This window comes from Ranitomeya variabilis, chromosome 4, assembly GCF_051348905.1.
Source record: "Ranitomeya variabilis isolate aRanVar5 chromosome 4, aRanVar5.hap1, whole genome shotgun sequence".
Classification (NCBI taxonomy): Eukaryota; Metazoa; Chordata; class Amphibia; order Anura; family Dendrobatidae; genus Ranitomeya; species Ranitomeya variabilis.
In genome coordinates this window covers 711,430,290-711,445,752 of record NC_135235.1, presented here as the reverse complement: position 1 = coordinate 711,445,752, position 15,463 = coordinate 711,430,290, and the positions used below count along the sequence as shown (strand labels likewise).

The following is a 15,463-nucleotide window of genomic DNA, read 5'->3' as shown; positions in this document are numbered from 1 at the left end:
CATGGAAGGAAAAAGTGAACATTTAACTTTTTAGTCACAAAAATGATCTTTTAGCAACAATTTTTTTATTTTCCCAAGGGTAAAAGGAGAAACTGGACCACAAAAGTTGTTGTCCAATTTGTCCTGAGTACGTTGATACCTCATATGTGGGGGTAAACCACTGTTTGTGGGCACGGCAGGGCTCGGACGCGAAGGAGCGCCATTTGACTTTTTCAATGAAAAATTGGCTCCAATCTTTAGCGGACACCATGTCGCGTTTGGAGAGCCCCCGTGTGCCTAAACATTGGAGCTCCCCCACAAGTGACCCCATTTTGGAAACTAGACGCCCCAAGGAACTTATCTAGATGCATAGTGAGCACTTTAATCCCCCAGGTGCTTCACAAATTGATCCGTAAAAATGAAAAAGTACTTTTTTTTTCACAAAAAATTTCTTTTAGCCTCAATTTGTTCATTTCCACATGGGCAGCAGGATAAAATGGATCCTAAAATGTATTGGGCAATTTCTCCTGAGTACACTGATACCTCACATGTGGGGGTAAACCACTGTTTGGGTGCACGGCAAGGCTCGGAAGGGAAGGCGCGCCATTTGACTTTTTGAATGAAAAATTATCTCCATCGTTAGCGGACACCATGTCGCGTTTGGAGAGACCCTGTGTGCCTAAACATTGAAGCTCCCCCACATGTGACCCCATTTTGGAAACTAGACCCCCCAAGGAACTTATCTAGATGCATAGTGAGCACTTTAAACTCTCAGGTGCTTCACAAATTGATCCGTAAAAAATGAAAAAGTACTTTTTTTTCACAAAAAAATTTTTTTAGCCTCAATTTTTTCATTTTCACATGGGCAACAGGATAAAATGGATCCTAAAATTTGTTGGGCAATTTCTCTTGAGTACGCCGATACCTCATATGTGGGGGTAAACCACTGTTTGGGTGCACGGCAAGGCTTGGAAGGGAAGGCGCGCCATTTGACTTTTTCAATGGAAAATTAGCTCCAATCGTTAGTGGACACCATGTTGCGTTCGGAGAGCCCCTGTGTGCCTAAACATTAGAGCTCCCCTACAAGTGACCCCATTTTGGAAACTAGACCCCCCAAGGAACTAATCTAGATGTATAGTGAGCACTTAAAACCCCCAGGTGCTTCACAGAAGTTTATAACGCAGAGCCATGAAAATAAAAAAATATTTTTCTTTCCTCAAAAATGATTTTTAGCCCGGAGTTTTTTATTTTCCCAAGGATAATAAGAGAAATTGGACCCCAAATGTTGTTGTCCAGTTTGTCCTGAGTACGATGATACCCCATATGTGGGGGTAAACCACTGTTTGGGCGCACGGCAGGGCTCGGAAGGGAAGGCACGCCATTTGGCTTTTTGAATGGAAAATTAGCTCCAATCATTAGCGGACACCATGTCGCGTTTGGAGAGCCCCTGTGTGCCTAAACATTGGAGCTCCCACACAAGTGACCCCATTTTGGAAACTAGACCTCCCAAGGAACTAATCTAGATGTGTGGTGAGCACTTTGAACCCTCAAGTGCTTCACAGAAGTTTATAACGCAGAGCCATGAAAATATAAAATTATTTTTCTTTCCTCAAAAGTGATTTTTTAACCCACAATTTTTTATTTTCCCAAGGGTAACAGGAGAAATTGGACCCCAAAAGTTGTTGTGCAGTTTCTCCTGAGTACGCTGATACCCCATATGTGGGGGTAAACCACTGTTTTGGCACACATCGGGGAGCGGAAGGGAAGTAGTGACGTTTTGAAATGCAGACTTTAATGGAATGCTCTGCGGGCGTCACGTTGCGTTTGCAGAGCCCCTGATGTGCCTAAACAGTAGGAACTCCCCACAATTGACCCCACTTTGGAAACTAGACCCCCAAGGGAATTTATCTAGATGTGTGGTGAGCACTTTGAACCCCCAAGTGCTTCACAGAAGTTTATAACGCAGAGACGTGAAAATAAAAAATGTGTTTTCTTTCCTCAAAAATATTTTTTTAGCCCAGAATTTTTTAATTTTCCCAAGGGTAACAGGAAAAATTTGACCCCAAAAGTTGTTGTCCAGTTTCTCCTGAGTACGCTGATACCCCATATGTGGGGGTAAACCACTGTTTGGGCACATGGCGGGGCTCGGAAGGGAAGTAGTGACGGTTTGGAATGCAGACTTTGATGGAATGGTCTGCGGGAATCATGTTATGTTTGCAGAGCCCCTGATGTGCCTAAACAGTAGAAACCCCCCACAAGTGACCCCATTTTGGAAACTAGACCCCCCAAGGAACTTATCTAGATGTGTGGTGAGCACGTTCAACCCCCAAGTGCTTCACAGAAGTTTACAACGCAGAGCCGTGAAAATAAAAAATCATTTTTCTTTCCTCAAAAAAGATGTTTTAGCAAGCAATTGTTTATTTTCACAAGGGTAACAGGAGAAATTGGACCCCAATATTTGTTGCCCAGTTTGTTGTGAGTACGCTGGTACCCCATATGTGGGGGTAAACCACTGTTTGGGCGCACGTCAGGGCTCAGAAGGGAAGTAGTGACATTTGAAATGCAGACTTTGATGGAATGGTCTGCGGGCGTCACGTTGCATTTGCAGAGCCCCTGATGTGCCTAAACAGTAGAAACACCCCACAAGTGACCCCATTTTGGAAACTAGACCCCAAAAGGATCTTATCTAGATGTGTGGTGAGCACTTTCAACCCCCAAGTGTTTCACATAAGTTTATAACGTAGAGCCGTGAAAATAAAAAATAATTGTTCTTTCCTCAAAATTATGTTTTAGCAAGTATTTTTTTATTTTTGCAAGGGTAACAGGAGAAATTGGACCCCAATAGTTGTTGCCCAGTTTGTCCTGAGTACGCTGGTATCCCATATGTGGGGGTAAACCACTGTTTGGGCGCACGTCGGGGCTTGGAAGGGAGGGCGCACCATTTGACTTTTTGAACGCAAGATTGGCTGGAATCATTGGTGGCGCCATGTTGCGTTTGGAGACCCCTGATGTGCCTAAACAGTGGAAACCCCTCAATTCTAACTTCAACACTAACCCCAACACACCCCTAACCCTAATCCCAACTGTAGCCATAACCCTAATCACAACCCTAACCCCAACACACCCCTAACCACAACCCTAACCCCAACACACCCGTAACCCTAAATCCAACCCTAATCCTAACCCTAATCCCAACCCTACCCACAACTGTAACCCCAACACAACCCTAACCCTATCCTTAACCCTAACCACAAGCCTAATCTTAACCCTATTTCCAACCCTAGCCCTAATTCCAACCCTAAGGGTACCGTCTCACATAACGACTTACCAACGATCACGACCAGCGATACGACCTGGCCGTGATCGTTGGAAAGTCATTGTGTGGTCGCTGGGGAGCTGTCACACAGACCGCTCTCCAGCGACCAACGATGCCAAGGTCCCGGGTAACCAGGGTAAACATCGGGTTACTAAGCGCAGGGCCGCGCTTAGTAACCCGATGTTTACCGTGGTTACCAGCGTAAAAGTAAAAAAAAAAACGTACATACTCACATTTTGGTGTCCTTCAGGTCCCTTGCCGTCTGCTTCCCACTCTGACTGAGTGCCGCCGTACAGTGAGAGCAGAGCGCAGCGGTGACGTCACTGCTGTGCTGTGCTCTCACTTTCCGGCCGGCAGACAGTCAGAGCGGGAAGCAGACGGCAAGGGACCTGAAGGACACCGAAATGTGAGTATGTACGTTTTTTTTTTTTTTTTTTTACTTTTACGCTGGTAACCACGGTAAACATCGAGTTACTAAGCGCGGCCCTGCGCTTAGTAACCCGATGTTTACCCTGGTTACAAGTGAACGCATCGCTGGATAGCTGTCACACACAACGATCCAGCGATGACAGCGGGAGATCCAGCGACGAAAGAAAGTTCCAAACGATCTGCTACGACGTACGATTCTCAGCAGGGTCCCTGATCGCTGCTGCGTGTCAGACACAGCGATATCGTATGGATATCCCTGGAACGTCACAGATCGTACCGTCGTAGCGATCAAAGTGCCACTATGAGACGGTACCCTAACTCTAATTCCAACCCTAACCCTAAGGCTATGTGCCCACTTTGCGGATTCGTGTGAGATTTTTCCGCACCATTTTTGAAAAATCCGCAGGTAAAAGGCACTGCGTTTTACCTACGGATTTACAGCGGCTTTCCAGTGTTTTTTTGTGCGGATTTCATCTGCGGATTCCTATTGAGGAACAGGTGTAAAACGCTGCGGAATCCGCACAAAATTGACATGCTGCGGAAAATACACAGCGTTTCCGCACGGTATTTTCCGCACCATGGGCACAGCAGATTTGGTTTTCCATAGGTGTACATGGTACTGTAAACCTGATGGAAAACTGCTACGAATTCTCAGCGGCCAATCCGCTGCGGATCCGCGGCCAATCCGCTGCGGATCCGCGGCCGATCCGCTGCAGATCCGCGGCGGATCCGCTGCGGATCCGCGGCCGATCCGCTGCGGATCTGCGGCCGATCCGCTGCGGATCCGCGGCAATCCGCTGCGGATTCGCAGCCAAATCCGCACTGTGTGCACATGCCCTAACCCTACCCCTACCCCTAACCCTACCCCTAATTCTAACCCTAATTCTAACCCTAGTTCTAACCCTAACCCTAGCAGAAAAAAAAAAAAAATATTTTATTTATTTTTATTATTGTCCCTATGGGGGTGATAAATGGGGGTCATTTACTTTTTTTTCATTTTGATCACTGCGATAGGCTATATCGCAGTGATCAAAATACTTGTGAAATGAATCTGCCAGCCGGCAGACTCTGCGGGCGCAGTGCGCAGGCGCCCGCCATATTGGAAAATGGCGGCGCCCATGGAGAAGCCGGACGGACATCGGGAGGCCCGGTAAGTATGAAGGGGGGGTGATCGGATCACGGGGGGGGGGACCGGAGCACAGGGGGGGGGGACCGGAGCACAGGGAGGGGGCACCGGAGCACGGGGGGAGCGTACAGGAGGACGGAGGAGCGGACAGAACTTATTAGGGGGGCGGACCGCGCACCGGAGCACTGGGGGGGCGATCGGTGGGGTGGGGTGGGGGCAGATTAGGTTTTCCAGCCATGGCCGATGATATTGCAGCATCGGCCATGGCTGGATTGTAATATTTCACCGTTTTTTTGGGTGAAATATTACAAATCGCTCTGATTGGCTGTTGAAAGTGAAACTGCCAATCAGAGCGATCGTAGCCACGGGGGGGTGAAGCCACCCCCCCTGGGCTGAAGCACCACTCCCCCTGTCTCTGCAGATCGGGTGAAATCAGAGTTAACCCCTTCACCCGATCTGCAGGGACGCGATCATTCTGTGACACAGCATATGCGTCACAGGTCGGGAAGGCACCGACTTTCATGACGCATACGCTGTGTCACAGGTCGGGAAGGGGTTAAAATAATAAAATACTCAACTCTCCTGGTTTCCCTGCTTCTCCAGTCTCCATAGTCTGTGCTCTGAAACTCTTCACTTCTCAGCACAGCGACACAATTAAATGACGCACCTACAAAGGGAGAATGATGGTGATGGTTTCCCTATTTCATCATTGCTTGCAACTGTATTGGCATCCAGGATGCCGATACAATTCAACCTACGATGTTGGGTGGGACCCTCTGCCTCACAGACCCCATAGCAGCTGCAAGGTTTGTGCCATTGGCAGTGCGGCACTGCTTCCAACAACATTCTAGTCACCTCAGTACTCATCTGTCCAGATGTCCAATCTAGCGACAAAGAAGGAGAAAATGGTCAGCTCAGCCACATATGGAAGATCCATGAAGAGGAAACTTGTGGTGCCACAGGAAAAGGTAGGTACAGAAATTCCAGCATCCAAATCTTTATAAAACACTATTGAAAAAAATATTTATAAAGGTCACAAGTCCGGTAACCGTCTGTTACACGCAAACACGTTTCCGACTGCTGTCTTTATTCATTGCACATACAATTGTGAATTGGTCACAAACATGATCAAACATGACCAATCACAAGGAAAGAAGGTCACAGCAGGTAACAAAGAACTTCAGTAAAAAAGAGATTTGAAAACATGATAATCAGGGGTGCACAAGAAATGATGGGGCCGAGAAGAGCAGATCTCACTTTACAGCACTTACAGAGTCATTTTCCTCCTATTGAAGCCCTAGATTCCCCTTTAATTGCTCCTATAAAGTGTGATGCCAACTAAATTGCCCCCAAACACAGTAAGATACCCCCAACGTTAATTCCAACAGAGTACTCTCCGCATGCACAGTATGATGAATTGATCCTACTGTACATGGGGCTGGAACAAGGCAATTTGTTGCCCTAGGCAGTTGAAGCCGATGCCCCCACCCACATGAACCCTCATCCCCATGTAAAGAAATAGTTCGGAGACTAATTTAACCCCTTAGTGACAGAGCCAATTTGTTACTTAACCCCTTTACCCCCCAAGGGTGGTTTGCACGTTAATGACCGGGCCAATTTTTACAATTCTGACCACTGTCCCTTTATGACGTTATAACTCTGGAACACTTCAACGGATCATGGTGATTCTGACACTGTTTTCTCGTGACATATTGTACCTCATGACAGTGGTAAAATTTCTTTGATATTACCTGCGTTTATTTGTGAAAAAAACGGAAATTTGGCGAAAATTTTGAAAATTTTGCAATTTTCCAACTTTGAATTTTTATGCAATTAAATCACAGAGATATGTCACAAAATACTTAATAAGTAACATTTCCTACATGTCTAATTTACATCAGCACAATTTTGGAACCAAATTTTTTTTTGTTAGGGAGTTATAATGGTTAATATTTGACCAGCAATTTCTCATTTTTACAACACCATTTTTTTAGGGACCACATCACATTTGAAGTCATTTTTAGGGGTCTATATGATAGAAAATAACCAAGTGTGACACCAGTCTAAAAACTGCACCCCTCAAGGTGCTCAAAACCACATACAAGAAGTTTATAAACCCTTCAGGTGTTTCACAGGAATTTTTGGAATGTTTAAATAAAAATGAACATTTAACTTTTTTTCACAAAAAAACAAATTGGAACTGAAATAATTTTATTTTACCAAGGGTAACAGGAGAAAATGGACCCCAAAAGTTTTTGTACAATTTGTCCTGAGTACGCTGATACCCCATATGTGGGGGTAAACCACTGCTTGGGTGCAAGGGAGAGCTCGGAAGGGAAGGAGCGCCGTTTGACTTTTCAATGCAAAATTGACAGGAATTGAGATGGGATGACATGTTCCCTTTGGAGAGCCACTGATGTGCCTAAACATTGAAACCCCCCACAAGTGACACAATTTTTGAAAGTAGACCCCCTAAGGAACTTATCTAGATGTGTGCTGAGCACTTTGACCCATTAAGTGATTCACAGAAGTTTATAATGCAGAGCCGTAAAAATAAAAATCATATTTTTTCACAAAAATTATATTTTAGCCCCCAGTTTTGTATTTTCACAAGGGTAACAGGAGAAATTGGACCCCAAAAGTTGTTGTATAATTTGTCCTGAGTACGCTGATACCCCATATGTGGGGGGAACCACCGTTTGGGCGCATGGCAGAGCTCGGAAGGGAAGGAGCGCCATTTGGAATGCAGACTTAGATGGATTGGTCTGCAGGCGTCACGTTGCATTTGCAGAGCCCCTGATGTAACTAAACACTAGAAACCCCCCACAAGTGACCCCATATTGGAAACTAGACCCCCCAATGAACTTATCTAGATGTCTTGTGACAACTTTGAACCCCCAAATGTTTCACTACAGTTTATAACGCAGAGCCGTGAAAATAAAAAATCTTTTTTTTTCCATAAAAATTATATTTTAGTTCCCAGTTTTGTATTTTCCCAAGGGTAACAGGAGAAATTGGACACCAAAAGTTGTTGTCCAATGTGTCCTGAGTATGCTGATACCCCATATGTTGGGGTAAAACCTTGTTTGGGCGTACGGGAGAGCTCGGAAGGGAAGGAGCACTGTTTTACTTTTTCAACGCAGAATTGGCTGGAATTGAGATCGGATGCCATGTCACGTTTGGAGAGCCCCTGATGTGCCTAAACAGTGGAAACCCCCCAATTATAACTGAAACCCTAATCCAAACACACCCCTAACCCTAATCTCAACGGTAACCCTAACCACACCCCTAACCCTGACACACCCCTAACCCTAACCCAACCCTATTCCCAACCGTAAATGTAATCCAAACCCTAACTCTAACTTTAGCCCCAACCCTAATCCTAACTTTAGCCCCAACCTTAACTGCAGCCCCAACCCTAACACTAGCCCTAACCCTAACCATAGCCCTAACCCTAGCGCTAGCCCTAACCCTAGCCCTAACCCTAATGGGAAAATAGAAATAAATACATTTTTTATTTTTTCCCTAAATAAGAAGGTGATGAAGGGGGGTTTCATTTACTATTTATAGCAGGTTTTTTATCTGATTTTTATGACTGGTAGCTGTCACACACTAAAAGACGCTTTTTATTCCAAAAAATATTTTTTGGGTTACCACATTTTGAGAGCTATAATTTTTCCATATTTTGGTCCACAGAGTCATGTGAGGTCTTATTTTTTGCGGGACGAGTTGCCGTTTTTATTGGTAACATTTTCCGGCATGAGACATTTTTTGATTGCTTTTTATTCTGACTTTTATGAGGTAGAATGACCAAAAACCAGCTATTCATGAATTTCTTTTGGGGGGTCGTTTACACCGTTCCGCGTTTGGTAAAATAGATAAAGCAGTTTTATTCTTCAGTCAGTACAATTACAGCGATACCTCATTTATATCATTTTTTTATGTTTTGGTGCTTTTATACGATAAAAACTATTTTATAGAAAAAATAGTTATTTTTGCATCGCTTTATTCTCAGGACTACAACTTTTTTATTTTTTGCTGATGATGCTTTATGGTGGCTCTTTTTTTGCGGGACAAGATGATGTTTTCAGCAGTACCATGGTTATTTATATCCATCTTTTTGATCGCGTGTTATTCCACTTTTTGTTCGGCAGTATGATAATAAAACGTTTTTTGCCTTTTTTTTTTTACGGTGTTCACTGAAGGGGTTAACTAGTGGGACAGTTTTATAGGTCGGGTCGTTACGGATGCGGCGATACGAAATATGTGTACTTTTATTGTTTTGTTTTTATTTCGATAAAGGAATGTATTTATTGGAACAATATATATTTTTTATTATTATTTATTTAGGATTTTTTTTTTTTTCACATATGTAAAACATTTTTTTTTTTTACTTTGCCCCAGGTGGGCATCACATTTTATTGACAGATCGCTGATCTGACACTTTGCTGTGCACTGTGTCAGATCAGCGATCACACAGGCACAGCAGGGACACGTACCAGTGCTTGCTCTGAGCAGGCGCTGTTAAGCCACCTCCCTGAAGGACCCGGATGCATCGCGTTGCTCCGAGGGTCTCAAGGAAGCACACCAGGAGCCCCCTCCCTGCGCGATGCTTCCTTATATTGCCAGAACATGTTTGATCGCAGTATGCCGGGGGTTAATGTGCCGGGGGCGGTCCGTGCCTCGATCGGCCGTGCTCCCCCCGTGAGCGTGGTTGATCGCACTGGATTTACTATTCCGTCCTTGGGAAGTAGGGCCCACCCCACATGGATGGAATAGTACATCCAATGGTAGAAAGGGGTTATTGACCAAACCAATTTTTACATTTCTGACCACTGTCATTTTATGAGGTTAGAACTCTGGAACGCTTTAATGGATACCGCTGATTCTGAGACTGTTTTTTCATGACATATTGTTCATCATGTTAGTGGTAACATTTCTTCGATATTACTTGAGATTATTTATGAAAAGAACGGAAATATGTGGAAAATTTTTAAACTTTTGTAATTTTCAAACTTTGAATTTTTATGCCCTTAAATCAGAGAGATATGTCACAGAATAGTTAATAAAGAACATTTCCCACATGACTACTTTACATCAGCACAATTTTGCAAACAACTTTTTTTTTTTTAGGAAGTTATAAGGGTTAAAAGTTGACCAGCGATTTCTCATTTTTACAACACCGTTTTTTTTTAGGGACGACATCACATTTGAAGCCACTTTGAGGGGTCTATATTATAGAAAATACCCAAAAGTGACACCATTCTAAAAACTGCACCCCTCAAGGTGCTCAAAACCACATTCAAGAAGCATATTATCCCTTGAGGTGCTTCACAGGAATTTTTGGAATGTTTAAAAAAAAATTAACATTTAACTTTTTCACAAAAAATGCATTTCAGAACCAATTTGTTTTATTTTACCAAGGGTAATGGGAGAAATTGGACGCCAAAAGTTGTTGTACAATTTGTCCTGAGTACGCTGATACCCCATACATGCAGGTAAACCACTGTTTGGACGCATGGCAGAGCTTGGAAGGGCCTGCAAAATTGGCTGAAACTGAGATCAGACGCCATGTCGTGTTTGGAGAGCCCCTGATGTGCCTGAACAGTGGAAACCTCTCAATTCTAACTCCAACCCTAACCCCAACACACCCCTAATTTTTACAACAAAATTTACAAAACCATTTTTTTAGGGACCATCTCTCATTTAAAGTCACATCGAGGGGTGTACATGACAGAAAATACCCAAACTTGACACCATTCAAAAAACTACACCTCTCAATGTGCTCAAAACCACATTCAAGAAGTTTATTAACCCTTTACGTGTTTCATAGGAACTGAAACAATGTGGAAGGAAAAAATGAATATTTAACTTTTTTTTGCAAACATTTTATTCAGAACCAATTTTTTTTATTTTCACAAGTGTAAAAAGAGAAAACTGAACCAGAAAATTTGTTGTGCAATTTCTCCTGAATACCAATACCCCATATGTGGGGGTAAACCACCGTTTGGGTGCACGGCAGGGCTTGGAAGGGAAGGAGCACTGTTTGACTTTTTCAATGCAGAATTGGGTGGAATGGAGATCGGACACCATGTCGTGTTTGGAGAGCCCCTGATGTGCCTAAACAGTGGAAACCCCCCACAAGTGACACCATTTTGGAAACTAGACCCCTTAAGGAACTTATCTAGATGTGTGGTGAGCACTTTGAATCCCCAAGTGCTTCACAGAAGTTTATAACGTAGAGACGTGAAAATAAAAAATCACATTTTGTTTACACAAAAATGATCTTTTCACCCACAAATTCTTATTTTCACAAGGGTAACAGGAGAAATTAGACTATGAAAGTTGTTCTGCAATTTCTCCTGAGTATGTCGATACCCCATATGTGGGGGTAAACCGCTGTTTGGGCGCATGGCAGAGCTTGGAAGAGGAGTTCCGTTTTACTTTTTTAATGCAAAATTGGCTGGAATTGAGATCGGATCCATGTCGCGTTTGGAGAGCCCCTGATGTGCCTAAACAGTAGAAACACCCAAGTGACACCATTTTAGAAACTAGACCATTTAAGGAACCTGTCTAGATATGCGGTGAGCACTTTAAACCCCCAGGTGTATCACAGAAGTTTATAATGTAGAGCTGTGAAAATAAAAAAATCGCATTTTTTCTAAAAAAATGATATTTTCGCCCCAACATTTTTATTTTCACAAGGGTAACCGGAGAAATTAGATGATGAAAGTTGTTGTGCAATTTGTCCTGACTACGCCAATACCCCATATTTGGGGGGAAACAACAGTTTGGGCGCATGGCAGAGCTTGGAAGAGAAGGAGTTCCGTTTGTCTTTTTCAATGCAGAATTGGCTGGAATTGATATCGGACACCATGTCGCGTTTGAAGAGCCCCTGATGTGCCTAAACATATAAACTAAAGAAGAAAGATGGGTCTTATAAATGGGAGTCACCACTCTATCAATAATGCAGTAAAAAATGTACAGCTTTATTAAACATGTATGCAGGAGACAGACAACACTAAAAACATTTAAAACACCAGAGGGATATACAATATCCCCATACTAGCAGAGGGCCCGTAATAGGGCACACAAACCGCACCCCCCTAACAGAGTATAATACACACGCCTACTTGGCTAACAAGAGCTTAAATGATACAAAATATATACAGCCTGGCCAGTCCCATACAGTGATCCTTGCAAGCACCCTATGGAAAAAGTTCCGCAATTAACACAGATGGTATAATAGTGTACAGAGCATAATACAACCCATACACTGCCACTGGTTATTGAACATTGTGATAATTCCAAGTGGCTTCTCCACAATTTTAGCCTGACTTTGTAAGAGATCCCCCCTATTGCTGTGATTGGCTGCAGAAAATGCACGAGAAATAACCCGTTTGGGGTAGCCTCTTTCTCGAAAGCGTGCCGTGAGATCGCGGGAATGTGTCGTGAAGTCCTGATGGTCACTGCAGTTTCTCCTAATTCTGTAAAATTGGCCCTTTGGAATACCTGTTTTAAGATGCAACGGATGGAAGCTAGCAAAATGTAACAGGCTATTTGTAGCCGTAGGTTTCCGATACAGAGTTGTGGAGACTTTAGGTCCCTTCACTTGCAATCTCAAGTCCAAAAATTCAATGTCCGTCTGGGAATAATGTGAGGTCAGACGTATGTTCCAGGGATTATCATTCAGTATGCCCACGAATTCTTTACAATGATCAAGGGTGCCTGTCCAGATAAACACAACATCATCAATATAGCGAAACCACTTAATGACATGTTTAGAGAAGTAGTCCAGACAAAACACCCCTGTGACCCGGCATTTGCAGACGCCATCACACACACTCCATGCAGCGCTCCCAATAGCTGCACAGCTGCTGCCGGTAAGGTATCTAATATTTGGTATTTAAGCAGGAGGCAGGACGAGCTGGCACTACCCCTGACGAAGCCACCTCTGTGTGGCGACACGCGTTGGGTGCCTGCTGTCCGCACCTCCTTCCCTTTCAGGGTACACATGCCTCTTTGACTTAGGTTTACCCAGCCTGACCCTGCCGTATATCGGCACCTATGGGACATGGTAGCCATTCCTTCTCATTGGTGTTTGACTGACTTTAGATGGTTGGCCTCATTTTAGGTGGACTTTGGTCAGCATACTTATCTCTTTATTTGCTCTTTATTTGCACTGCATTATTATTATTATATTTTTCACCATCTGTATGGGTTGTATTATGCTCTGTACACTATTATACCATCTGTGTTAATTGCGGAACTTTTTCCATGGGGTGCTTGCAAGGATCACTGTATGGGACTGGCCAGGCTGTATATATTTTGTATCATTTAGGCTCTGTTAGCCAAGTAGGCGTGTGTATTATACTCTGTTAGGGGGGTGCGGTTTGTGTGCCCTATTACGAGCCCTCTGCTAGTATGGGGATATTGTATATCCCTCTGGTGTTTTAAATGTTTTTAGTGTTGTCTGTCTCCTGCATACATGTTTAATAAAGCTGTACATTTTTTACTGCATTATTGATAGAGTGGTGACTCCCATTTATAAGGCCCATCTTTCTTCTTTAGTTTATATGTGGCATTTTTTCAGGCCTTGGTTTGAGTCCCATTGACTGTGGTGCCCCCATTTTTCTTAGTTTGATGTGCCTAAACAGTGGAAACCCTCCACAAGTGACACCATTTTGGAAACTAGACCCATTAAGGAACTTATCTAGATGTGTGGTGAGCGCTTTGAACACCCAAGTGCTTCACAGAAATTTATAACGTAGAGCCATGAAAATAAAAAATCCTTTTTTTTCCTCAAAAATGATTTTTTAGCCCACAAACTTTTATTTTCTCAAGTGTAACAGGAGAAATTGGACCAAAAAATTTGTTGCAAAAAAGTAATGTAGTCAACTTACCGGTCTTAGAAGAAATCCCCAGACCTGCCAACGCCCAGCACGGTTCGGGGTGAGTGCCCACAGCAAATGAAGAAAAAAAGAAATGATCCAGCTGGAGATAAATAAAGTCTCACAAAGTCGCAACTGCCTCTAACAACTAAAACGATAAATCATTGTTCAGAAAAATCTTTGCATAGCAAACACCTGGCACACCAGTGAGGAGGATCAACGCGTTTCAACTATGAAGTCTTACTCATGATCTACCTAATAGTGCAATGAGAACATATATATAGTGTGCACAAAACATTGATTGGACAGACAATTAAAAATGCAAAAAAGCACATATAAATGTAGAAAGAAGAAATCACCGGTTAAGAATATCATAGAAATAGCTTAAATTGACATAATAAATACCCTTAAGGGACATTGCTTGAACATTACTTGGACATTAATTAGTTTTGCTTTATTAAATCATGTTTGGCATTAAGGCCATATGGAATGCGTGTGTCAAGCATAAATATCCAGTACGTTTCTCGATTAAGAAGTTTCTGCTGTAAATTATCTCCTCTCGGAGGTTTATAAACCTTTTCTATTCCGCAGAATCTAAGACTAGTTAAATTACCTTTGTGCACTTTGTAAAAGTGTCTGGACACAGCTGAAGCAGAGAGGACTTTAGAATTTACGGCGTCTGATAGATGCTCTCTCACTCGTGCTTTCAGCGGATATGTAGTGCAGCCTATGTATTGAACTTTACATGTAATACATTCTATTAAATACACTACATTTTCGGTGTTGCAATTAACCCCTTCACCCCCAAGGGTGGTTTGCATGTTAATGACCAGGCCAATTTTTACAATTCTGACCACTGTCCCTTTATGAGGTTATAACTTTGGAACGCTTCAACGGATCTTGGCGATTCTGACATTGTTTTCTCGTGACATATTGTACTTCATGTTAGTGGTAAAATTTATTCGATATAACTTGCGTTTATTTGAGAAAAAAAAAACAGAAATTTAGCGAAAATTTTGAAAATTTCGCAATTTTCCAACTTTGAATTTTTATGCCCTTAAATCACAGAAATATGTCACGCAAAATACTTAATAAGTAACATTTCCCACATGTCTACTTTACATCAGCACAATTTTGGAACCAACATTTTTTTTTGTTAGGGAGTTATAAGGGTTAAAATTTGACCAGAAATTTCTCATTTTTACAACACCATTTTTTTTTAGGGACCACATCTCATTTGAAGTCATTTTGAGGGGTCTATATGACAGAAAATAACCAAGTGTGACACCATTCTAAAAACTGCACCCCTCAAGGTGCTCAAAACCACATTCAAGAAGTTTATTAACCCTTCAGGTGTTTCACAGGAATGTTTGGAATGTTTAAATAAAAATGAACATTTAACTTTTTTTCACACAAAATTTATTTCAGCTCCAATTTGTTTTATTTTACCAAGGGTAACAGGAGAAAATGGACCCCCAAAGTTGTTGTACAATTTGTCCTGAGTACGCCGATACCCCACATGTGGGGGTGAACCACTGTTTGGGCGCATGGCAGAGCTCAGAAGGAAAGGAGCGCCATTTGAATTTTCAATGCAAAATTGACTGGAATTGAGATGGGACGCCATGTTGCGTTTGGAGAGCCCCTGATGTGCCTAAACATTGAAACCCAAAAACGTGACACCATTTTGGAAAGTAAACCCCTTACGGAACTTATCTAGATGTG

At 42.7% G+C, this 15,463-nt stretch overlaps 1 long non-coding RNA gene across 1 annotated transcript in view; it reads left to right on the top strand.

Annotated features, from left to right (window-relative positions):
- Positions 1 to 15,463, top strand: part of LOC143766542 (uncharacterized) — a 160,750-nt gene that overhangs the window by 79,959 nt on the left and 65,328 nt on the right. The gene's annotated exons all lie outside the window — the stretch shown is intronic.